This window comes from Somniosus microcephalus, chromosome 8 (assembly GCF_052327205.1).
Source record: "Somniosus microcephalus isolate GS21.2 chromosome 8, FLI_Smic_1.0, whole genome shotgun sequence".
NCBI lineage: Eukaryota > Metazoa > Chordata > Chondrichthyes > Squaliformes > Somniosidae > Somniosus > Somniosus microcephalus.
The window spans coordinates 125,239,345-125,264,828 of record NC_140994.1 but is presented as its reverse complement, the minus strand read 5'-3'; positions in this window follow the sequence as shown (position 1 = coordinate 125,264,828).

Genomic DNA, 25,484 nt, shown 5'->3' with positions numbered 1-25,484 from the left:
CCAACCAATGACAATGAGCCAGAATCAACTCCGCCACAAGAACAGGATACTCGAGAAAGGCGCTATCCAGTCAGGATCAGGAAGCCTCCTCAAAGACTGAACTTATAAATGATTATTTCAGTTGATGTATGTAGTACAGAGAAAATTGTAGTTGTAATTAGTTATTATTTAGTTGTTAAATGAATGTTATGTACTGTTTATCTAAAAGGGGAGGAATTGTTGTGCATGTGCCTTTAATAGAAGAACTGATTCTATACTGCAGTACTGGCAGTGACCACCCCTGTATATAAAGCCATAGCAGGCTTCTGTATTTCAGTCTTAAGTTACCCTCTGTTCAGTTTGCACAGCATTGTTGGCTGTGCAGCTGCAAGCACGAGCAGAGGGAGCAGCCAGACTTTGGAGAGTGGATTAAAGTGGTGGTCCCCTGACCAGGAAGAGGAGGAGAACGTTGGACCACCACCACCACCAACTCCACCATCATTACATCAACTGAGGTGCCTGGAGAGAGAGGACAGAGGAGGAGAAGGAGAAAGGAGGCCTACATCAACATCAACCAGGGGAGAGGCCTTTTCTATCACTGCCTCCCCAAATTGGCCTCCACTTCAGGAGAGGGAGAGAGGGGAGAGAAACCAACTGCTTGAAAGGAGGGAAGAAAACTTCATCCGGAACATCTACAGGTGGGTGTTATTTGGGGCACTCTCCCAAGACTTTGTATTTTAGGTGGGGGGAGAAAAGAAGAAGCAAGGCCGGATCATCAAGGGGTGTAGTGTGTGTGTGTGTGGCTCTTGTTAAAAGCTAGGCCACACACACCACTAATTAGCATCCCTTCTATTGCCTGCCCTGGGAGAGCTTGGAGCTGCCCAAGGTGAAGTCCTTAATTTAATTTAATTACATCGTTAAGACCTGTTGCAGGACTGAGCCTGGGCTTCTCCAGCTTTTCCAGGTGAAGACGTCTTCTCCCCCTGCCAGAAGACCACCACCACCAAAGACTTTTTCCATCGGAGAGTGCAACCCTGCCAACACCCACCCACCATCCTGAGTGGCAACACTGCCCTTTGCGGCCTCCCTCCTTCCCACCCCCCCACCTCTCTCTCTTTGTCTCTCTCTGCCTGTCTATCTAAGGCACCTTAGTTTCATCTATTTTATTAATTGCCAATTGAGCAGAGGGGAGAGGGCCCCTCTCCCAATTTAAATCAATAAGGAGAGAGGTGTGTCCTCATTTTAATCAGCTCCCTCTGCTCAATAGAGGACAAAAAAATATATATATACACCGAGGCCATTAACACCTTCAGGCCTGTGACTTGGGGTGAGTGTAGCCCTTAAAAAAAGCACCCCAGAATGGCGACTGCGTCTTCGCCGGTGGCGGGACCAGCCGGGACCTATGCGAGAGTGGTAGCCACAGCCACAGCTGCTCCCGCTGTTCCTGCTGCCCCGTCACCTTTTCGATTAATAACAAAAAAGCTTGGGGTGAAGAGCTACACTCACCCCACTATGACCATCGAGGCCTGCGTCAAGGCCATGGCTGGGGTTGTCGGCCCCTCAGCCATCGTCGCGGCCTCGAAAATGTATGGGAAGGCTGTGTTCTTCCTGGGGTCAGAGCGGGCGGTGTCCCTGGCTGTCGCCAAGGGGCTCACCGTGGGCGGGACCTTCCTGCCGGTGGATCCTCTCGAGGCCACCGCGCAGAGGATCATTATTTCCAACGTCCCGCCCTATGTTCCTGGTGAGCTCCTCCTTCCCCATTTGCGACAACTTGGGGAGGTGAGGTCGGGGATCACACCCATCCCGCTCGGCTTCCGGGAGGCCAGCCTTCGCCACGTCTTCTCCTTCCGGCGCCAGCTGTTTATCCAGCTGGCGCGGGAGGAGGACACTGACGGGGCGTTCGTCGTCCTCCACGAGGGGACCGCCTACCGCGCCTTTTGGACGCCGGACGGTGTGAGGTGCCATGCCTGCAGGGAGGTGGGGCACATCAGGAGGAACTGCCCTGCCTCCAAGGCCGCCGGATCATCTCGTGCGGCCGAGGCTGGCGCCGCCGCCGCCGCCCTTCCCCCCGGATCTGCCCGCGCGTCAAGTACGTCTGATGCGCGGTTGACGTCGGGGGCCGATGCCACCAAGGCCTCCGGCGGGGGGGAGGGAGCGTGTCCGGCCGGAAAGAAGGCGCGGGGAAAAAAGAAGCACCTTAGGGCGGGTCCCCCCGTGGATGGCGAGCCCTTGCCCCTTGAGCCCCTTACACCCGCGCTCCTCGCGGAGTTGATCAGGGCAGATGTGAGCGGGAGGGGCCTCGTGCCCGAGCCTGTGGCCGCAACCGCCGCAGCGGTAATGCCAATACCTGCGGCCGGGCTCGGGCCTGAGGAACCCGACAAACCTGCTCCGCCGGAGGGAGTCGAGGAGGAGGCCTTTGCAGACATGGAGGTCTCCCTCGCTCCCTCCGTGCTAAAAAGAAGGCGCGACCCCCTGGATGAGGAGGAGGACCGGGAGGAGGAAGGTCCCTCCGAGCAGGGGGAATCGTCCCGCCGCGGGTACTGCGCCCCCCCCCCCAGCGCTGTCGACATCACCAGCGATCGGCAGGGGTCGCCTGTCCCTCGGGAGGCTGAGGCAGATGTGTCTGTCCAGCACGTGCCTCCCGGGGATGGGGATGAGACCCTGCCCGTGGCGGGGGTTGCGGAACAACCCGCGGCAGTAATTGAAATTGACCTTTTATCGGTGCCGTTACCCCTCGCCGGGTCGGGCAGCCTGGGTGCTGGGTCGGACGAGCTCAAGGATAATGAGCTCGCCCAATGCGACCCGGACGTCTCCCAGGGGATGCTCGTCCTGGTAGAGCTTTTAATTCAAAACCCCCTGTCCGCTGGGTCGGAGGTTGGTGGCGGGAAGGAGGATGGCCCCCTGGCTGCGTCTCTGGTGCCGGACGTACTGGAGGAGCTGGAAATTGTTCTCTCCCCGGTTTCTCCGGTCGTTCCGGCGTCTGAGGCGGAGGGGAGCTCTGAACCGCCTCCGTCTTCTGGCCCGGCACCCCTAGAGGAGCCCAGGGAGAAATCCTCTGCCGCCGATCCTGGGGGTGGGATCCGGGCGGAGGCGGGGCTGGCTGGCGCGGCCGAGTCGTTCGCTTCGCACTGCGCGGCGGACGGGTCGGCCGCTGGTGACGACCCCCTGGAGGAGGATGGGGACTCGGTGATGGGCACGGAGGACGATTCGGACTCCAGCGCCGACGTGGCGATGGATGACCTCGTGCCCCTTGCCGAGTCTCCCCTCATTTCCGTAAGGGAACTCCGGGATTTTATGGCCACGTGCCTGGGTCAGCGCAATAAGGTCCGGCTGGCCCTTGACAGGTGGTCGGAGCTGGCGCTGCTCATCGATTCCGTCCGCGCCGCCGTTAAGATCATGGGCGCGGACGAGGGTGTGAACCCGCTCGAGCTGCGTCGGCTCACAACGTTTCTCACTGGGCTGCTGAGGAAGTGGCGGCTGACCAGCGGCTGCGCTTCCTCCCCCCGTTAGGTGTAGGTAGAGGTTGCACTATGCTTCTGACATGAAGATAACCATAGCCAGCCTCAACATCAACGGCAGCAGGGAGGCGCGCCGCAGATTCAATAACTTCTCGGTCCTTCGGGACGGGAAGTATGCGGTGTGCTTCCTGCAAGAAACCCACACCGTTCCGGGAGACGAAGCCACGTGGCTCCTGGAGTGGCAAGGAGGGGTCAGCATGAGTCACCTCTCCAACAATTCCAGCGGGGTGGCTATCTTGCTGGCCCCGCATTTTCAGCCGGAGATCTCGGAGGTCAAGGAGCACGTGCCGGGCCGCTTGCTCCAGGTCACTATTCGCCTGGGGGGCGTGCCGTTCCATCTAGTGAACGTGTACGCCCCTCAGACCAGTGCGCAGCAAGTGCGCTTCTTCGAAGAAGTGTCCGCTCTCTTTGGCTCCATCGACGTGGGCGAGTGCGTCATCCTCGGGGGGGATTTTAACTGCACCCTCGAGGCGAGGGACCGTTCGGGTCCCCCGCGATGCCCGGCGGCGATGGAGAAGTTGAGGGACCTTGTTGGGTCCTTCGACTTGGTGGACATCTGGCGAAATCTCCACCCCGACTCCAGCGCCTTCACTAACATGAGGTCTGGGGGAGGAAGGTCCAGAATCGACCGCCTCTACATTTCCTGGGCGTACGTCTCCTGCGTTCCAGCAGCTTCCATGCGGCCGGTGCCGTGCACGGACCATCACCTGGTGTGGGCGGAGCTCGCTCCGCTGCACGCGCGGGAGGGGTCCGTGTACTGGCATTTTAACAACCTGCTGCTGGAGGACGCACGGTTCCGGGATTCGTTTCGTCGATTCTGGGCCGACTGGAGAAGGAAGCAGGGGGGCTTCCCCTCCTTGAGGCTATGGTGGGATGTGGGCAAGGCTCACATCCGTCTCTTCTGTCAGGAGTACGCGAAGGGGTCGACCAAGAGGCGGGAGGCCCGGGTCGGGCGGTTGGAGAAGGAGGTGCTCGACCTGGAGACCCGTCTCGGTCAGGTCGTCGAGGACCCGGCCCTGCGGAAGGTGTACGAAGAGAAGAAGGGCGCGCTGAAGGACCTGCAGCTCGTCGGGTCCCGAGGCGCGTACGTGAGGTCGCGGATCCAGCTCCTGCGGGACCTGAACCGCGGCTCCCCCTTCTTCTACTCGCTGGAAAAAAGACGGGGGGTCCGTAAGCAGCTCTTGGGGCTGCTGGCCGACGACGGATCTCTGGTCTCGGATCCGGAGGGAATCAGCGCGGAGACCCGCGCCTATTACGGGGCTCTGTTCTCTCCGGATCCGTCCAGCGAGGATGCGCGCAGAGTTTTGTGGGAGGACCTGACGAAGGTTGGCCCGGAGGGTGCCGAAAAATTGGACGCTCCGCTAAGTCTGGCGGAGCTGACCGGCGCCCTCCGCCAGCTCTCTAGGGGAAAGTCCCCGGGGCTGGACGGGCTGACCGTGGAGTTCCACAGGGCATTCTGGGACGTCTTGGGGGGCGACTACGCACGGGTCCTGGGGGAAAGTTTGGCGACCGGGGAGATGCCCCTCTCTTGGCGCAGGGCGGTCATTGTCCTGCTGCCTAAGAAGGGCGATCTCCGCCTCCTTAAGAACTGGCGCCCGGTCTCCCTCCTCAGCACGGACTATAAAATCTTTGCCAGGGCCATGTCTGCTCGCCTTGGCACCGTGCTGGCCCACATGATCCACCCCGACCAGTCCTTCACGGTCCCGGGCCGGACCATCCACGATAACATCCATCTGGTCCGGGACCTGGTCCACCACTCCCAGAGGGCTGGTCTGTCGGTCGCCTTCCTTTCCCTGGATCAGGAGAAGGCGTTCGACAGGGTGGATCACGAGTATCTCTTCGGGACTCTGCGCGCATTCGGGTTCGGGACGCATTTCGTCGCCCGGATCCGACTTCTGTACGCCGCCGCGGAGTGTCTGATTAAAGTTAACGGGTCCTTGACGGCGCCCCTTCGCTTCGGGAGGGGGGTGCGTCAGGGATGCCCCATGTCCGGTCAGTTATATGCCATTTGCGTGGAGCCTTTCCTGCGCCTCTTGCGGAAGAGATTGACGGGACTGGCTCTGCAAGGGCCGGGCGTGGAGGTGGTCCTCTCGGCTTACGCCGATGATGTGCTCCTCATGGTCACGGATCCCGCTGACTTGCGGAGGATGCGGGAATGCCAGCAGATTTACTCGGACGCATCCTCCGCCAAGATCAACTGGGAGAAATGTTCCGGACTCCTGGTGGGTCAGTGGTGGGTGGACTCCCTGCCGGTGGAGTTCAGGCCTTTCGCCTGGAGCACCACGCACCTCCTCTATTTGGGAGTCTACCTTAGCCCTGCCGAGGACGCTTGGCCGGCGAACTGGCAAGAGCTGGAGGCCAAAGTCACCGCTCGCCTAGGACGCTGGACAGGACTGCTCCGAGTGTTGTCCTACAGGGGTCGAGCGCTGGTCATAAACCAGCTGGTGGCCGCCATGTTGTGGTACCGGTTGGTCACTTTGATCCCTCCCCCTGCGTTTGTCGCCAAGATTCAGAAGAAGCTCATTGACTTCTTCTGGGACAAAAGGAAGCACTGGGTCTCTGCCGCGGTTCTGTGTCTCCTGCTTAGGGAGGGCGGTCAGGCGCTGGTCTGCCTTCGCACCCAGGCTGCGACTTTCCGTCTTCAGATGCTGCAGAGATACCTGTACGTCGAGAATCCTCCGAGATGGTGTGCGCTGGCGACGTTTTTCTTCCGCCAGCTGCATGGCCTCAATTACAACACGCAGCTCTTGTTTGCGAAAGTGGGCAGCAGGCGTGCCGGCCTGCGGGAGCTGCCTGTCTTCTACCAGGAACTACTATGGGTTTGGAACTACGTCGCTTCCAGGCGGAGCTCTCCCCCATCAGGAGTGGCGGCTCTCCTTCGGGAGCCGCTGCTCAGGAATCCGCACCTCCACGAACACGGGTTCGGGCGGCTGGCGGAGGGTAGGGCTGTGGCTGGCAAGGTGACCAGAGTTGGGGACCTGCTCGATGGCGGAGGAGCGGGCTGGATGGCGCCGGAGGAGCTGGCGCGCTGCCTGTCCTGGGCCAACGTCCGGCTCGCGGTCGAAACCATCGAATCGGTAAAAGCGGCACTGGGCCCCGACTCCACTAGGTGTATCGAGGCGGCTCAAGCACGTGGGGCGATCCCGTCTGAGCTTACCCCCGTTCGGACGGAATTCCTCATCGGCGCCCGGCCCCGAAACTTCCCTCGGGAACCGGCGCCTCACAACTTGAGCCATCTCGAGGAAATACTCTCCGTGCCTTTTCATTCCGCGCGGAGGGGTTTCCTGTACGGGCTGCTCCTGCACACTCTCCACTTTGCCATCTTCGTCTACCGTCCGGACACGCCTTGGCGTGGCGTTTTGCCGACCGGCGGTAGCGGAGGTCCCCAATGGAGGGCTCTCTATGCGGGAGTCCTCCCTTGTTCCATCGGGGACTTGGCCTGGAGGGTGTTGCACGGAGCGGTCCCGTGCAATAAGGTTTTAAGTAGGTTCACGGACTCCCAGGCCGCCTGCATTTTTTGCGGCCTGGAGGAGTCCGTGTTTCACGTTTATATGGATTGTGAGAGGTTGCAGCCCCTCTTTCACTACTTGAAGGGGCTGCTCCTCGATTTTTGGTTGCACTTCAGTCCCACGCTCTTGATCTACGGTCACCCGGTGCGGAGGGGAGCGGACAGGTTGGAGGACCTCCTTGTGGGCCTGCTCCTGGGCCTGGCTAAAAGAGCCATCAATTGGTCCAGGCAGCGGGCGGTCGAGGGGGTCGTCCAGCCGGATTGCCTGCATCTCTTCCGCGGCCATGTTCGCGCCCGGGTGGCCCTGGAGATGGAGCACGCGGTGTCCGCCGGTGCGCTTGAGTATTTCCACGACCGATGGGCACCGTGGGGACTGGAGTGCATCATCAACACAGAAAACCAAATTTTAATTTGATTTGTTAAGCTTTAGTTGAACTTTTGTTTATTTACAGTTGAATTGGGTTTTTTTTTTGAGTCCAAATAAAAGAGTACCCTCTGTTCAAGTAAATACCTGTTTTATTGTTCTCCTGCAATCCGTGCATTATTTATACTCGGACATTACAACCCTCGCAGGCCAAAAAGTAGGAGGTGTGGCAAAATGCTGTTCATTTTTTTAGTGAAGACCGAGGATCATGGTCATTTTTGGTTAACTCTTTTGTTCATTGCCTCCAGGTTGTGAGAGCCAGTTATGTGTCTGACTTTTTTTGGGGGTTTCTCTGTATTTGTTTGTCATGCGGGAAGGGCACAGAGTTTGTTAAATAAATAATTGTCTTTATTCAGATTGTGCATGTTTGCTCTTTGAACTATTTGTTGCCTTGACCGGCTCAGGGTTTGCGGAACGGTTCTATTCATGTTCTTTCAATGGCACAAGCCATTCCCTCAGAGGGGACCTAGAACCGACTTGCAATAAGCCGCTGACGGACGGCCCTTGCCTCCCTCCCGTCTTGGTGCTCCTCTTCCTCCTCCTCTGGTGGTCCTCCAATGTCTGCTGGCAGTGGCTGAGTCCTGAGGATAGCCAGGTTGTGCAGCATGCAGCACACTACAACGAAATAGGAGACTCGCTCAGGCGGGTACTGAAGGGCTCCCCCGGAATGGTCCAGACAGCGGAACCGTTGCTTTAGCACGCCGATTGTGTGCTCAACGATGTTCCTGGTCACTTGATGGCTCTCATGGTATCATTCTTCAGCAGGGGTGCTGGGCGCACGGAGCGGGGTCATCAGCCAGGTGCACAAAGGATAGCCCTTGTCCCCGAGAAGCCAACCTCCTGGGTGAGCCGGGGCTTCAAAAAAGGTCTGCCACAGAAGTCTGGCGCAGGATGAAGGCGTCGTGGCTGCTGCCTGGAAAGCGGGCATTGACAGCTAGTATCAGCTGTCTGTGGTCACACACCATCTGCACGTTCAACGAATGGAACCCCTTCTGTTTGCGGTAATCCTCGGCATTCTCTTGAGGCGCCCGCAAAGCCACATGCGTGCAGTCAGTGACGCCCTGGACCATGGAGAATCCCGCTATTCTTGCAAATCCCATTGCGCACTCTTGCTGCTTGTCCAGGGTCATGGGGAAGGAAATGTACTGACGTCTCCTTTTGAAGAGGGCATTCGTGACTTGGCGGATGCAGCAATGCACCGTGAACTGGGAGACATTGGCAATGTTCCCAGTAGCGGATTGGAAGGAGCCGGTGGCATAGAAGTTGAGAGCCACTGTCACCTTCACTGCCACCGACAGAGACGTCCTGCTCGTCAGCTGAGGCTGCAGATCTGTCTGAAGCAGGTGGCAGAGCTCAGTGACCACCTCCCTTCTGAATCGAAGCCTCCGAATATACTGCTCCTCAGACATGTTGAGGTATGAGAACTGCTGACGGTATACCCTGGGAGTGTAAGGCCTCCTGTGCCGACGCCTGTTGGCCCTCCTCCGTTTGGCCATGATTGGCACTCTCTCTCGGCGACTCTGAGCCCTCTCAATGCAATGGAGAAACCCAACGTTTCCACCCATTGCAGCCCCCATAATATGTGGCCACTCAAGGCTATGGCACTGAAAAATCAATCCAACTGCAAAGTTCTGGACCGAAGCCAGAAGTACCTGTGCGAGCGCTGACTGAATGCAGAAAGCTCTCTCCCTTTGTCTCTCTGCAAATCTCTCTCTCTCTCACACAGGAGTGGTCCAAAAATGGCTACCACTAAGAAGCCAGGAAGAGCCCCCTTTAAATAGCACCCCCCCAGCCCCACAGCGACTGGGAACCATTCCAGTCAACCAGTCGCTGGGAGCGACAGGCGGAAAGAAGGGGGGCGCCACTCAAGTTCTGGTTCGGGGCGCACCAAGGGCGTTGCACCATGAAATGACGTAAGGATCTGTGTGCGCAGCTGAGCGGGCGTTGCGGTTTTGCGCTGCCACTAAATGTCCGCTCAATTTCGCGAGAGGTGCAGGTCTCGCCACGCCCGGGCGCTAGCTGCTTCACGCCCCACTTATCGCCCTCTTAAGGCGCTAGCGGCTGGCGCTAACAACTGAATTTCTCCCCCATGGTGTCTATTTTCCATTTCTTTGAACACATTAGTTATAAAAATATTGATCAAGGAAGGCTGTTTGGCTGGAGAGGGTAGTTGGATGCAGGCGGCCATGTGATGAGATCTCCAGGAACATCTGGGTAATTTGCACCCTTCATCACGTTGGACCTTCATTCACAGCCAGGGTTGTGATGGAACGCAAGAGTAAAACCTTCTTCCGGTCTGGGATCTTTCTGTCCTTTTTGTGTGTGGCGGGTTGTCTGTATTCCCAAGGCGGGGGAGGTAGGTTCCCGTAACAAGAGTCGTACCAAGTTAGTCCTCTCCCTATAAGGTGATCGTTACTAAAACATAAACAAGGAGAAGAGATCAGTCGGAGCTGCTTTCTACAGCTGCAGGCTTTCGAGCGCTAACGCGGCATCTTTCCGAATGGCTGGGATCCGGCAACAGAAGCCCTGTGTTGTTTTTTTTTTGACAGCACTTCATCTCAAGGCTGCAGGCAACAAAAAAAAAATTTGAATGCATTTACTAAACCGGTGGAATCATGGCGATGATACTTACACCATTTGCTGATAATGATGTGCATGGCAGTTTCAGCTGTCTGGATCTGCATTTTAATGTTTTTTTATGACAGTTCCTCACAGTGAGCTAAAAAGGGCCATTTAGATCTGTCAGCAGCTGACGAGCATTACCTTTTTACATTTACATTCCTGTTAGCAGGCAGTGTCAGGGAGTTAGCCCAGGACTACATTGACATATCAGTCCTTAAAGATCAACGCTCCCGATCTTTTCAAAAGACGCTTTCGTGAAAACCGCAAAGGAAAGAGACAAAACGCTGAAATTATTTTTTGCATTATCTTCCCTTGAATTAAAAACCACTTCAAGTGGGGTTCCCGCCACCCGCCCCTCCCCCCTTCCCCCCTCCACCCTCATTCCGTCCCCCAGTCGTTCCCGGTTTTCCAAAACTGGCCACTTGCCTCCTTCCAGAGTGTTAATGTACACATTTAAATTTTGCTTTGCCAAACCTGCCTTTTAATTCATCGCAGTACGTTCAGCTGAGGTTTCCATGGGTTCTTTGAATAGGAAGGGGGCCTCGTAATCTCATTAAGCTTACACTCCGGGAGCCTCATTTAGGGTTGCCAATCCTCCAGGATTGTCCTGCAGTCTCCAGGAATTGAAGGTTGACCTCCAGGAAAACGGCTGTGAACAACCTGGGAGAAAACCATAGGAGCATTAAAAAAATGGTGTGTTTTTCCTCATTATTTTTGAACGCTTTTGTTTATTAATCATAAAAATATTAAAGAGATGGGACTAAAAGGCTGTATGACTTGGCGAGGCAGTTGGAGGAGGGAGGCCATGTGACAAAACCTCCAGGGATATGTCCACCCAGATTTGGAAACCCTAGCCTTATTTTGTTTGATTTTGTAAGTTCGTTGAGCAGGCTGTACCTAAAATAAATGCAATTCAGTCACAAATCCTGTCTTACCAGTTACTTTTTAACTTCTTCCTCCTGGGCGCGCTAGTCCATGCTCAGGGATGGTTACGCGGGTGACAGCAACCACTTTGCACCCCCCCCCACAAAACTTAACTCAAGTGGCCATCCTTCATGTGTGAGCCCGGTCATTGCGAGTCGGTCATTCTGTTGTGGGGGGCCACCACAGCCAAGGCAACTTCTGCTCTCATCCAATATCTGTTGCACACTGTCACTGGATAGGGATCAGAAACAGAGTTCCCATGACTATTTTTTTACAATCGGTACTGAGGCCAATCATAGCACCATGAATGCCACCCTGGCTGAGATCAGCTAATACAGGGGGAAAAGACTTGCATTTATATAGCGCCTTTCACGCCCTCAGGACGTCCCAAAGCAGTTTACAGCCAGCAAAGTAACTTTGAAGTGGAGTCACTGTTGTAATGTAGGAAAACACAGCAGCTAATTTGCACACAGCAAGATCCCACAAACAGCAATGTTATAATGACCAGATAGGCTGTTTTTAGTGATGTTGAAAAAGGGATAAATATTGGCCAAGAACCCAAGGAGAACTGTCATGCTCTTCTTTGAATATTTCCACAGGATCTTCTATATCCACCTGAGAGGGCAGACACGGTCTCGGTTTAACATCTCACCAAAAAGACGGCACCTCCAACAGTGCAGCTCTCCCTCAGTACCACACTGAAATATCAACCTAGATGATGTGCTCAAGTCTCTGGACTGCGGCTTAAACCACAACCATATGACTCAGAGGCATGAGTGCTACCCATTGAGCCAATGCTGACACCTCAGCACAACGCAGAGCAGAGATTGAAATGGGGGGCCGTTGCACTCTGTCTGGCTCAGCACCCCAAGGGCAGTACAATATCACACTGAGCCATCAAACGAACAGCTCTAAAATAAAGGCAAATGGTGCAGTCCCATGCTGAGGTTTTTGTCACATTGGCACCACAGAATGCTAGGACGGAAGGTCTTTTCACCCAAACTCCTCCCATATATTGAGCTGCCATGTTCTCAGCCAGCCTGTTGGGGGAGTCACTGAGCGGAGGGGCAGGGAGCTAAAATCAAAGACCACACGCAGGTGTTTTCTAACATCTCAATCAAGGACAGAGACCTTGGACCAAAGTGACCTTCCCTCTTTGCAGTCAAGGGGGGTGAAATTGGTCTTCACCAGTAGCGCGAAATGGGCTCACTGGCGAATCTGCTGCCCGTTTTACACCGCGCCCGATTTATTTCTCCAACGGAAAAGAAAATCAGGCATGATATATAACAGACTGCCGATTCGCTGTGAGCCAGTTACATGCTACTGACAGTGACTAATTTCACCCTCAAGAAATGGTGCACGCTTAGGGAGATGGTTTAAAAATCAGCTGCTATATGGTGGTGGTGTGTGTGTGTGTTGGGGGGTGGGGGAACGGGGGTAAAGAGGTGGGTGGGGAGGGAGGTGGGTGAGGGCGTAGGTGGGTGAGGAGGTAGGTTGGCATGGGTCGGAAGGGAAGGGAGGTGGTGGAGATGGGCGAGGGGGAAGGAGTGAGGTCAGCGAGTTTGATGGAGTGGGAGAGGGGTGGAATAAAATGCTCCTAAAATAATGGGGAACAGGTAACCTCAAGCAGTTACATACACAACCAGAATTTAGGCAACACCACCAACATTGACATTATTATCATATAATTATACCAGTTGTTAAGAATGAAATAAAGCAAACTTGTAAATATACAGCATCTCCAGGACATTTTAAACTGCTGCACAACCAACAAATTGCTTTTTAAGTGTTGTAAATGTGGCAACTGTATTGTGTATAGCAAGGTCCCACAAACAGCAACGAGAGACATGACTGCTATTTTTTGGTGGTGTTAGTTCATTAACTACTCATCAAGGCTATAAATTATAAAGCCATTTGCTCCAAAAAAGGGAATGTATAAATTCAATGGCATTGGTGTCACAGAGACTAGCAGAAACGGCAGCTAATAGCTGGCCAGTGTAATGAATAGTGCAGCTGGGTGTAGACCTGATTGTAAACTACTATTGGGGAAAATATGGCAACACTTTAAAACACTTTAGAGCAACACTGAGATGAGACTTACCAGATGTTCTCTGGGGACACTAGGAATAAGGAGTTGTAGGAATTTTATATTGGTGTGATATATCTTCACCTACCTCCTACCCAAGTCCAATGGTCAGATTAGCTTTGTCAGTGCTGTTTATATCTCATATAGCCGGGTGTTTGACACAAATTGAAATCCATCACCGTAGTTAAGAGGCTGAAACTCAAGCTATATAAACCTACTCTTAGGGTTTCTGTTTGCCCAATATTGAGTACACATGCTCTCCCTGAAGGAACACATCCCATTTACCCAAAGCTAGAGAGCTTAGGTGCTTGTCAGTTAATTACAACCTATTAGTGACTGTACTCTTGGGGTAGGAGAGAGGTAAGCGTAATCTCTTTGGAGTCAAGGTGGCTGATCAAAGGCTTACAGACTCCCAATGTGCATAAGGATACTGCTGAAGACTGATAGCTAAAAGCATGCAGCTTACCAGAGGCGCTTCCCACAGGCTAGCTTGCTAGACCATCCTACCCACTTGCAGGGTTATCTGAGTTAGAGTGAGAATGTTCCCAGTACCTCATGGCAGCTCTACATCTGTTAGTAACCCAATCATCAACGCTGTCCGAGATTACTTTGGACCTGCTTGGCTCATGTATGGATGACTGAATATGCCACAGATGGTCCATTGGTTCATAATTTCCATTGCCAGGCATGTCATCTTGGAACCACTTTGACTACAACAAGACCCTGCTGACCTCCTGCCCAAAGAGCATAGCCACTAATTGGTCATCAGACAACTGGCAAGTGTGTGTTTGACCCCGCATGTGTTGGATAGAAGGTACCAGGAGCTCCTCATGGGTGGCCTGGCGACTCACCATAAGATGTGCGAGTGCGTTGCCACCATCCTCCTTACCACAGCTTGGGCACGCACCATTTGAATGGTGATTGCACTAGTTGGAGGAGCAGAGCATCAGGAGAAGTTCCTTGCCTCTCTGCAACCTGCTCATGGTAGCCATCGAGACCTGGGTATATGAGTGCGAGTTCTCATACCTGGCCTCTAGATAAAGCCTTCCACCAGCTGGCGCCACAAGTCTCAGCGGTTCCTCATTGGCCATACAATAGGCATGTGCCTTCACTGAAGTGGAAGGGCCTACATGGAGCAACTTGTGTCAAGCCAAGCAACAACATAAGCTCACAAGCTGCCCTGTGTAGGATATATATGTGTGTGTGTGTGCGTGTGTGTAATGTGTATTGGTCAATCTCCATTCACCCAGTACAGTTATTACTGATATTTCACTTTAATTCCACCCTAACAATTTGCTTTCTAAAATATAATTAAATATTTTATTTTGCTTTTTTTAAAATCAATTCTTGTTATGTTTTCCATCCTGATTGATCTATTGTAATTTATTAAATTATATGGGCTTTTTTAAGTGATAAAATTAGAAAACTTTATCATGGTTAGTACAAAGCTCTGTTTGGGAATAAACTTTGAAATCACCCCCAGTTCTGACGAAAGGTCATCGACCTGAAATGTTAACTCTTGTTTCTCTCTCCACAGATGCTGCCTGACTTGCTGAATATTTCCAGCATATTCTGTTTCTATCTCAGTTATGTCATGATTGTTCAAACTGATGGCACTTTCCCTTCCACGTGAGAGCTGCCCTGAAGTCAGTCAGTACACTCATTTAATTTTATAAGGAGGAGCTTGTAGTCTGATGAACAATTCTTCTCTCGCACTACCCTCTAACCTCTCTCCATCACAACCATTCTTGTCGCTCTCCCTTTTATCAATAGTCATGGTCACTGCATCCTCCCAACCTTCCCCTCTTCTTCCTATGCTCTAAAGACGCCATCCCACATTCCGTTTCCTTGCTGATCCTCAGTGTGCTGAAATCCAGACACATCGTACCATCGCCAAATCGGTTGTAGTCTTTCCCATAATCTCGAAAAGCTGGAACATCTTCCATTTCCTTCATCCTATAATCTACAGACTTTTAAAATAAGCTTGGTGTCACCTAATCACTATTACTGAGATAACCTCATCTTTTCTCCCATTCTTGGTAGGCATCTTGTACCAAGGACCTTGGCCCCGCACAGAGACCCGTCTCAATTTTTAAAAAAGCTTCAATTCCACAATCTTCCTCCAACAGAAACACGGAGTTTCAGTGCGCAGTTTAAACCTGCAGGATATTGGCTCGTACTAACCTGATGCAGTAAACAGACTCACCCACTTTCCTCCACCCCAAAGAACGTGAAGTGAATCTGAAAGCCAATGAGAGTGAGTGACTCACCACCTTTCCCCAGCTGATGCAATCCTGGAGCAGCCTCTCGACAAAAGTAAATTTTGCAGAACAATTATAAATGAGCTGTAAGATACTGTGGCCACTTGGAAATGATTTATGTTAATGAGATTTGACTGCAATTTATCTTCCGAGCATCTTCAGCAATGTCTTTGAAATCTGCTGGCTCTGATGTCATCATTGACGAAGTACGTATTTGAAGAGGTGTCACGTGTTAACATAAGAACATAAGAAATAGGAGCAGGAGTAGGCCATTTGGCCATTCGAGCCTGCTCCGCCATTCAATAAGATCATGGCTGATCTTCTACCTCATCTCCACATTCCCGCACTATCCCATTGAAACGTATCTCATTGAAACGTATAAAATTCTGACAGGGCTAGACAGACTGGATGCAGGAAGGATGTTTCCCCTGGCTGGGGTGTCTAGAACGAGGGATCACAGTCTCAGGATACGGGGTAGGACATTTAGGACTGAGATAAGGAGAAATTTCTTCACTCAGTGGGTGGTGAACCTGTGGAATTCTCTACCACAGAATGCTATGGAAGCCAAGTCACTGAATATATTTAAGAAGGAGATAGATAGATTTCTAGACACAAAAGGCATCAAGGAGTATGGGGAGAGAGCAGGAATATGGTATTGAGATGGAGGATCAGCTATGATCATATTGAATGGCAGAGCAGGCTCGAAGTGTAGGGGGTGGCGTGTGGTGGTGCTTGTTTGGCGCATACGCCCAGTCAGTTATGCCCCTGACTGTTTTGTGAGCGGTTTGAATCGCTCCCACGCCCCTGGGTTCTAGACACCGGACTTAGGTACAAGGCGCCGGTACAGAGAAGACTCGAGTGGACAGGTGGTTGGATGTAAACAAAAACCAAGATTTTATTGAAGAGGAAAAACTTGATACAATCTCATGGAAAAATTACTAGCGTACACTTCTACAGGCGAAAAATACAAAAGAATAATAATAACTATACTTATACAGGGAATGGGGAACACACGGCACATCAAGGGAAAACAACTATCTTAACAATACCCTTATCCTTATCCCACCCCCTATACCTAACTAGATTAAGCTATGAGGGGTCAGAACTTCATGCTCACCAATCAAAAGGTTTGTTAGACTCAAAACAGCGGTTGGGTTGGGGGTTCGCTCTTGGTGCTCTCTGGAGCCTGCCGTCATCACGTGGCCTCCAGGCGCTGCAAGGGCGTTGTCCAGGTTCGAGTACCCCAAAGTTAAATTCTCTGTTCGGGTACTTTACCTTGCAGGGATGATTCTTCCGTCGACAGCCGCCAGATTGAGTTGGTGTGCAGATATTCGAAGGTCGGCTGAGGCTGAAGGCCCGATAATTCGAAGCCTCCCCTCAGGTCGTCTCCTCAGTTGGTCTTCTTCAGCCGGTCTTCCTCAGGTGGCCTTCCCTCCGGTGGTCTTCCCTCCTCCCCTCATCGCGTCCCACCTTGCCTGGCCTGAATTGTCCATGTCTGCCCAACCCGGTGCCGGGGCTAGTTCCAGATGGAGTGGGAAAAAGGCACAGGCAAAGGCCAGGGGGTAAGCGCAGGACGGGGAAAGAGCGGCAGCCACGAGGGTGAGGGGCCAAAGAGCAACAGCACCAGCACACCAACCAACAAAGAATACACCACAGAACACCGATTGCTACCCGGGGGCCTTCAATTATACTTTTGTCGAAAACCCTTATCTGCACACCAAATCAGGTTAGTTCTTTGTTTTAATCTTGGCGGACTATTTTAAATAATGGTAGCAATCCATACTAACTGGTTTTAGATGACCGGTAATCATATCTACCGGCCCGATAATTGACTTGTATTGTCCTGAAAGTTCCTTGATGGGCCTGTCCGGCCTCGATGGCTCTGTTAATCTGTTTCCGATAATATATGTAGACTACTTGATGGCCTTAACTATAGGCCTAAACTGAATTTAGATTTGTCTCCAATTTGGTCTAATGCATAATTCAGAGTCCTGTCTGGTTCCAAAATATAAAGTCTCTCTTCACTGAAGCCTGCAGCTTGGGTTTCGATCCACAAGCTGTCTGCGTTGCAGAGTCCATTTTAAAATCTCACAGGCTTTCTGCCACGAGGCACGGACGCCATCTTGGGTACCCTTTTTGATTTAAAAAGACCACGCAGGATCCCGTTTATTAATAACAGCCTTCGGGGAAATGCAGAAATTTTGCAAATCTTACAGAAGGGCAGAATGGCCTACTCCTGCTTCTATTTTTCTGTTTCTATCTATGTTTCAAAACTCATATCCCTTGATTCCCTTAATATTCAAAAATCTATCAATCTCTATCTTGAATATACTCAACGACTGAGCCTCCACAGCCCCCTGGGGTAGAGAATTCCAAAGATATACCCACCCCCTGAGTGAAAAAAATTCTCCTCATCTCAGTCCTAAATGGCTAACCCTTTATTCTGAGACTGTGACCCCTGGTTCTAGACTCCCCAGCCAGGGGAAACATCCTCCTTGCATCTACCCTGTCAAGCCCTGTAAGAATTTTGTATGTTTCAATGAGATCACCTCTCATTCTTCTAAACTCTAGAGAATATAGGCCTAGTCTACTCAATCTCTCCTCATAGGACAATCCCCTCATCCCAGGAACCAGTCTGGTGTTGTTATGTGTCACAATGCACTGGGCCGTGTGCTTTATCCAGCATAGGAAGCTGACAGCCATGTGACTTATATAAGAAATAAGGTGTGGCATCCCAAATATTGCAGCTGAATGGTCCATAGCCAGTGGTGCCCTCTGGAAGCAGATATTCCATTCAAGAACTGGACTCTTGGTCCAAGACTCTACTGGTGACTCTATGATATCTGGATCAATCGAGTCATAGTAATTATGAAAGAAAGAAACAAACAAACAAACAAAGACTTGCATTTATATAGTGCCTTTCACAACCTCAGGACATCCCAAAGTGCTTTACAGCCAATGAATTACTTTTGAAGTGTAGTCACTGTTGTAATGTAGGAAATGCGGCAGCCAATTTGCATACAGCAAGGCCGCACAAACAGCAATGGGATAATGATCAGATGGTCTGCTTTTAGTGATGTTGGTTGAGGCATAAATATTGATCAGGACATGTAGAAAGGTCTACATGTTGAGAAAAATGAGATGAGTCGAAAAATGATCTGGGTGATATCTTAATGGACTTCAGATCAATGTATGAATAATCCAATGGACCAAATCCCTTACCATTAGGCAAAATTCCAATGGACCAAGATCCTTCCCATTCATTTCCTTTATACAGCTTGGCTCAGTGGTAGCACTTTCACCTCTGGAAGGTCATGGGTTCAACCTCACTCCAGAGACTTGAACATATAGATCTTGCCAGCCCTGGGGAGGCGGGTATGGAGGCGGGACTGCCGGGAAAATGGCAGAAATTGGGGATGGGTGCCCACCCAACCCGCCCCCAAGCCATCTTGCCAGGAGGCGGGTAGCCGTCCCGCGCCGGGTCCCATCTCCTTGGAGGCGGGAAGGGAATAAAGCCACTAAACTGCCTGTTAACAGGTAGTTAACAGGCAGAAAATAGGCTTATCACCATTTTGCCCACACAAGTGCAAGCTTCCCGAAGACTCCGAATCCCGCCAGGGACACCGAGGCGAGTAGTGGGTCTGCGGGGGGTCAGAGGGGTGCAAAAGTGTGCTGTGAAGGTAAGTGATGGGTGCAAGTGTGGAGAGGTGAGTATCTGAGGTAAGTGGAAAGTGTTAGAAAAAGTGTACTTACCTTTGTTTCTTCCTGCAGGCTTCAGTCGGTGGGTATGCGGAGAGTCTCTCACCTCCGCGGTAGAGATGACAGATGGATGCTGCATTTTCCAATGCAACAACCATCTAATTTCTGCTAAGGAAAGAGGTTTGATGAGTCTTGAATTCAAGAACTCATCAAACTACAGAGAATGTCAGAGCTGTCAAATGATGACAATTCATCTGTCAAAAATTTTTGACGGATGAAACATCATACGCTGACATTCTCTGTAATCGGCGTTCCCTTAATTGGCCTGCTAAGCCTGCTGGGCGGGCTTAACAAGGTCAATCAAGGGAAAATAGCGTGGGTTGGTCAGAAGTCGATGGAGGCGGGACTAAAACCCGACAAGTGGGAGTCTCCAAAAGCTCTCCATTGGCAAAATCACCCCCAAAATCTCAGCTGAGACTCCAGTGCAGTACTGAGGGGGCACTACACTGTCGGAGGTGCCGTCTTTCAGATGTTAAACCGAGACCCCGTCTGCTCTCTCAGGATGATATAAAAGATCCCGTGACACTTTTTGAAGAAGAGCAAGGGAGTTCTCCCTGTGTTGTGCCTAATATTGATCCCTCAATTAATATATCCAAAAACGGATTCATTTTTTATCAGTTCATTTGCTATTTGTGCGATCTTGCTGTGTGCAAGCTGGATTCTACCAACAGTGACTACACTTCAAAACTAATTCATTGGCTGTGAAGTGCTTTGGAACCTTCTGAGGACTTGAAAAGCGCTATATAAATGCAAGTTCTTCCTTTCTTTGTTTCCATTGGACCAGGTGCTTTCCCATTCATTCCCATTATAAAGAATTCCAATGAACCCGTTCCCATTACATAGATATTGCTCAGTGCACATACTTTATCAAATATAGAGCCTTCCACCTTCAGGTTGGAATTCTCAGCATATTGTCCATTGACTGACCAACTGATAAAATATAGCAACACGTGAAAAGTTCATCCGTAGCTCCCTTGGTGGCCCAATGGCTTCTGCATTTACTGATGTCCTTCCAGGCCACACAGACCAGAAGATCCCAAGTAGTCAGTTCCCGCTCTGTACTGACTTGCTAATATCGGCCAGGGTGGTGGTAGGGTGCTGGCATTAGCTTCAGTGTCCCAGGGTTGGTGCTTATGGTTGCTCTCTAGGGACTCTTACTGGAAAGTGAATGCCGAATAGCCACTTGGAGAGCACCCACGGAACCAAACACCAGCAAGGAGTCAGCACCCCCAGGAGAGATCATTGGGATAAAGAAATAGCGGGAGAGGGGAAATCTTAGATCACCTGAGCGCAACAAATGCAGGAAAGTCAGGTGAGAAGGAGTCCGCAGTCCTAACGGACACCACGCCTCATCTTCTGCAAATCAATTTAGATGGCCGGTAAATTGAGCGTGCTCCCTCACGGAGGTGCGATGATCCCCGCCTGGTTTCTCCTTGTATTCCAATAGCCCCAGCAGCAGGAACGGGTAAATCTGTGCCTCAACCTTTTGCAGTTTCTGGTTCTGGTCACCATATTATAAAAAGGATATTGAGGTACTGGAAGAGGTGGAAAAAGTATTTACTAGGTTGATACCAGAACTGAAAGGTTATACCTATCAGGCAATATTAAACAGGCTTTCGCTCTTTTCTTTAGGGGCCATAAATATAAGGTAGTTGCTAATAAATCCACCAGGGAATTCAGGAGAAACTTCTTTACCCAGAGAGTGGTGAGAATGTGGAACTCGCTACCACAAGGAATAGAAAGATATGCTGATAGGGTGAGATGAAGTAAAGTGGAAGGCATGCGGAGTATAAACACCGGCATTGACCAGTTGGGCTGAATGGCCTGTTTCTGTGCTGTGCATGCTATGTATTTCTATGAGAAACCTCTCTTGCGAAGGGCATGCATTTTTAAATGAACTTTAAATCCGGGTTGGTTTCCTGTTTGTGCTGTGCCAATGCTGCCCTTTGTTTCGTGCCGCTTCCAGAAGCCTTGATGCAAATCAAATTTCTTTGTAAACCAGACAGATATTTATCAGCACTAGGCTTTCCCAGCCTTCCATATATTAGGCAGAATATTCCTGTCACTGTGGGCTATATGATACCGACAGCAGTAACTCTTGGCTTGCAGTAGTGGATGCAGTACAGCAGGGCCTAGAGATGGTGGGCTATTGGTGAAATAAATGCAATGTCAACACTGCACGATCCACACCACCTCCCTGTACATACTGCTATTGAACTAAAATCTTTTAGGTATTTCTTCTTAAGATAATCTCTCCCCTTTTCTCCTGCAAATTCTAATGTGCAGTTCCACAAGTCCCATCCGCCCCACAGTATCTTATCCAAATTCTAATGTGCAGTTCCACAAGTCCCATCCGCCCCACAGTATCTTATCCAAATTCTAATGTGCAGTTCCACAAGTCCCATCCGCCCCACAGTATCTTATCCAAATTCTAATGTGCAGTTCCACAAGTCCCATCCGCCCCACAGTATCTTATCCAAATTCTAATGTGCAGTTCCACAAGTCCCATCCGCCCCACAGTATCTTATCCAAATTCTAATGTGCAGTTCCACAAGTCCCATCCGCCCCACAGTATCTTATCCAAATTCTAATGTGCAGTTCCACAAGTCCCATCCGCCCCACAGTATCTTATCCAAATTCTAATGTGCAGTTCCACAAGTCCCATCCGCCCTACAGTATCTTATCCAAATTCTAATGTGCAGTTCCACAAGTCCCATCCGCCCCACAGTATCTTATCCAAATTCTAATGTGCAGTTCCACAAGTCCCATCCGCCCCACAGTATCTTATCCAAATTCTAATGTGCAGTTCCACAAGTCCCATCCGCCCCACAGTATCTTATCCAAATTCTAATGTGCAGTTCCACAAGTCCCATCCGCCCCACAGTATCTTATCCAAATTCTAATGTGCAGTTCCACAAGTCCCATCCGCCCCACAGTATCTTATCCAAATTCTAATGTGCAGTTCCACAAGTCCCATCCGCCCTACAGTATCTTATCCAAATTCTAATGTGCAGTTCCACAAGTCCCATCCGCCCCACAGTATCTTATCCAAATTCTAATGTGCAGTTCCACAAGTCCCATCCGCCCCACAGTATCTTATCCAAATTCTAATGTGCAGTTCCACAAGTCCCATCCGCCCTACAGTATCTTATCCAAATTCTAATGTGCAGTTCCACAAGTCCCACCCGCCCCACAGTATCTTATCCAAGTGGCCATGCTTCAAGTGTGAGCCTAGAAGGCAAGCATTCATTTGCTATTTGACTTTGGGTGGCATCACTGCTGAATCGCCATCTTGTCCTAATCCAAGTATTCTCTTTGGTGCGGGGAGGGGATGTGGTGTTATTGGATAATGATGAGGAGTGGGAGCCCTGGCTGATTTCTCCACCACCCTCATTGGCCCAGGGTATGACGCCAATTGCCGCCGGCTCAGATCAGTCAATTCGACACAGAATCTGCGACATTCTTGGGCTGCATGGCTCGGCGCTACACCAGGGCACTGCTGATCTGCGCAGGGCACTAACAGTGACATGAATTAAGTAAACAACGTCAAAGACAGTGAGAACCAAGAGCCTTCCATCGGCCTTGTCTGCCATTGCCCCATTCAGAAGCAAAATAAAATGGAACAAATCTGCAGCCTGTTTCTGAAGGCCGATAAAACCTGACCGAAAATAATCGGAATTACGACATGTTTCACCGGCCTAATTCACGCTCTGATTTTTTTTGTCATGTGAACACTTTGTTTTTGTACCGACACACAATGGCCGGTCCACGGAAGGGGCTTGCACCGCAGATGGTAAGCCCCAGCGGTCTGCCGTACCTGGGGTGCCGTGGCAGCGCACTGGGCCCCGCTGTGCAGGACCCTTGTCTGCTTCAGTAGCAGCAGCTGTTCTGTGATAACAATATTATTCTCCTGATCCATTGGGAGCACCTCGAGCGTCGTTAATCAAAGTGCCGCACTGTTTACTACCACTGATGCATTCGTGCTGCATCATCAATCATAGAAACAGCACTGTGTGCACTTGAGGACCAGGGAAGAAATTGAGACACAACAGAATTATTTTTTTTATATAAAAAACACAGGACCAGTGCAATTATAGAAAGGTCTTTGACCCAATCATTTAGAATGTTGGTAATGTACCTGGTACTTTTCATTAATTATTTTTCCCCCCTTTTCCTTTTTGTGAATTTTATACTCATCATGACGAGGAACGCTAATGCTGGGGAACCAAACGCTTTGCATTTCATGCACACCGAATTAGCATTGAGCACTCCCACCTCAGGTGCAGTCTGGTTAAATGCACCGTGCTGCCTTCCCTTCCGCTCTGACCCCAGCAAGGTACTTCAGCACCGAGCGCAGAACAATGCTCCCTACTGCCGCGGTGCCACATCTTGTTTTCCATTTCAACCGACAACTCGCGCCTTTAACATCATGAAAGCATCATAAGGCACCTCGCAGGAGCGCTATCAGACAAATCTGACACCAAGCTGCATAAAGGGGTATTAGGACAGGTGACCAAAAACTTGGCCAAAGAGGTAGGTTTTAAGGAGCGTCTTAAAGGAGGAGACAGAGATAGAGAGGTTTAGGAAGGGAATTCCAGAGCTTAGGGCCAAGGCAACGGAAGGCATGGCCACTTATGATGGCAGTCCCAGCGACAGTCATCCTGTGGTCTGTCCTGAGTAACATTACCAATTTAGTGTCAAATTGAAGGCAATCATATGCAACCAACTTGCACCCATAGAGAACTGGCTTGAGACTGCCCAAGCAATCATTTACATAAACTCCTTGTAGAGGAGACTTTCATTCAATCGGTCTAGTGCTGGATTTGAAGAAGATGCTGTTTTAAACATGTGACCTAGCTCCAAGTCTCTCAATTCATTATTAGCAGATTGATGTGCCTCAATGAATCCGAGACTCGACGTTAACGGAGCAAAGCAAGGCTTTTATTAACTCAGAAAGTAATACACATTGGAGAAGTGTCTCTCATCCAGAGATCTGCTGTACTGCTGTGAGACACGCTGGGGCTTGCTTAAGTAGGGGCCAGGTATGGGCGGAGCCCTACACACAATACAATACAATACAGGTAAGGAAATGAAACTGAAACTAAACTAAACACAGGGAATACAGTGCCTGATGAATGGCATATTTCATCACACAGATAATGAATAATTACAGATTGTTCAGAGATGGTACCTTACTCTGTTGTAGGTTGCATGAAACCTTCATCTGTTGGGCATTGTTTAATTTATTGACGTGAATTCCATTCTACAGTACAGGTAGAATTTAAAAGAATGATCCCAGATAGCTGAGCTCTGACACGAAACAGCACCCCCATCAATTCAGATCTCAAAAGCAAAATACTGCAGGTGCTGGAAATCTGAAATAAAAACAGAAAATGCTGGAAATACTCAGCAAGACAAGGCAAAAAGAAATGGCTGTCCTCTGACAGGAATACTGAACATAAGAAGTAAGACCAGGAGTAGGCCATCCGGCCCCGTGAGCCTGCTCCATCATTCAATAAGATCATGGCTGATCATCGACCTCAACTCCACTTTCCCATTACCATCTCCTTTTGCCTTGCACCATCATCCCTTTTGTCTCTTAATCTCTCCTGCCTTCCATCCTATCACTGACGTTCCCTTTTGTTCTTTCCTCCCCTCGCCCCTTTCCCTGCCCCTACACTTGCTTAAAAACCTGTTGCATCTCCAACTTTTTCCACTTCTGACGAAGGGTCATCAACCTGAAACGTTAACTCTGTTTCTCTCGCCACAGATGCTGCCTGACCTGCTGAGTATTTCCAGCATTTTCTGTTTTTAATTCAGATCTCAGATGTTTTCCTCAGAGTCAGAAAAGTAACACAAAATAAATAGAATCTAATCTCTGTAAAAAAAAAGGGGGAAAACACCTGGCTGTCCTCTGAAAGGAATACTGAGCATAAGAAGTAAGAGCAGGGGTAGGCCATACGGCCCCTCGAGCCTGCTCCACCATTCAATAAGATCATGGCTGATCATCCACCTCAACTCTACTTTCCTGCCCGAAGTTTGAAGTCTGTACTGAAGTCCAAGGGCTCGCATGAGTGCATTTACACTAGAAGGTTAGCCTGAGTGCACAACAGTTTCCCGTTCGCACCAACGCTACACCTGCGGCATGTAACTCCAGAGTCAAGCTCCGGCCTGACCCCAGAGCAAAGGGAATGGTGACTCCTTCCTCCATTTACACTAGAAATGTAGATGTGAAACCATAATTGCCTGAAATCTTACAGCGTAGAATTTACACTGAGATTAGCTCAATGCGCTGGTATTAAACACCTGTGTCCTTTAAACGAGTTAAAGTTTATGCTAAAATAGCAGACAAAAGAACTCAATGAGAGCACGCTAAGTGTCTGTACATTGATATTGCATAGCA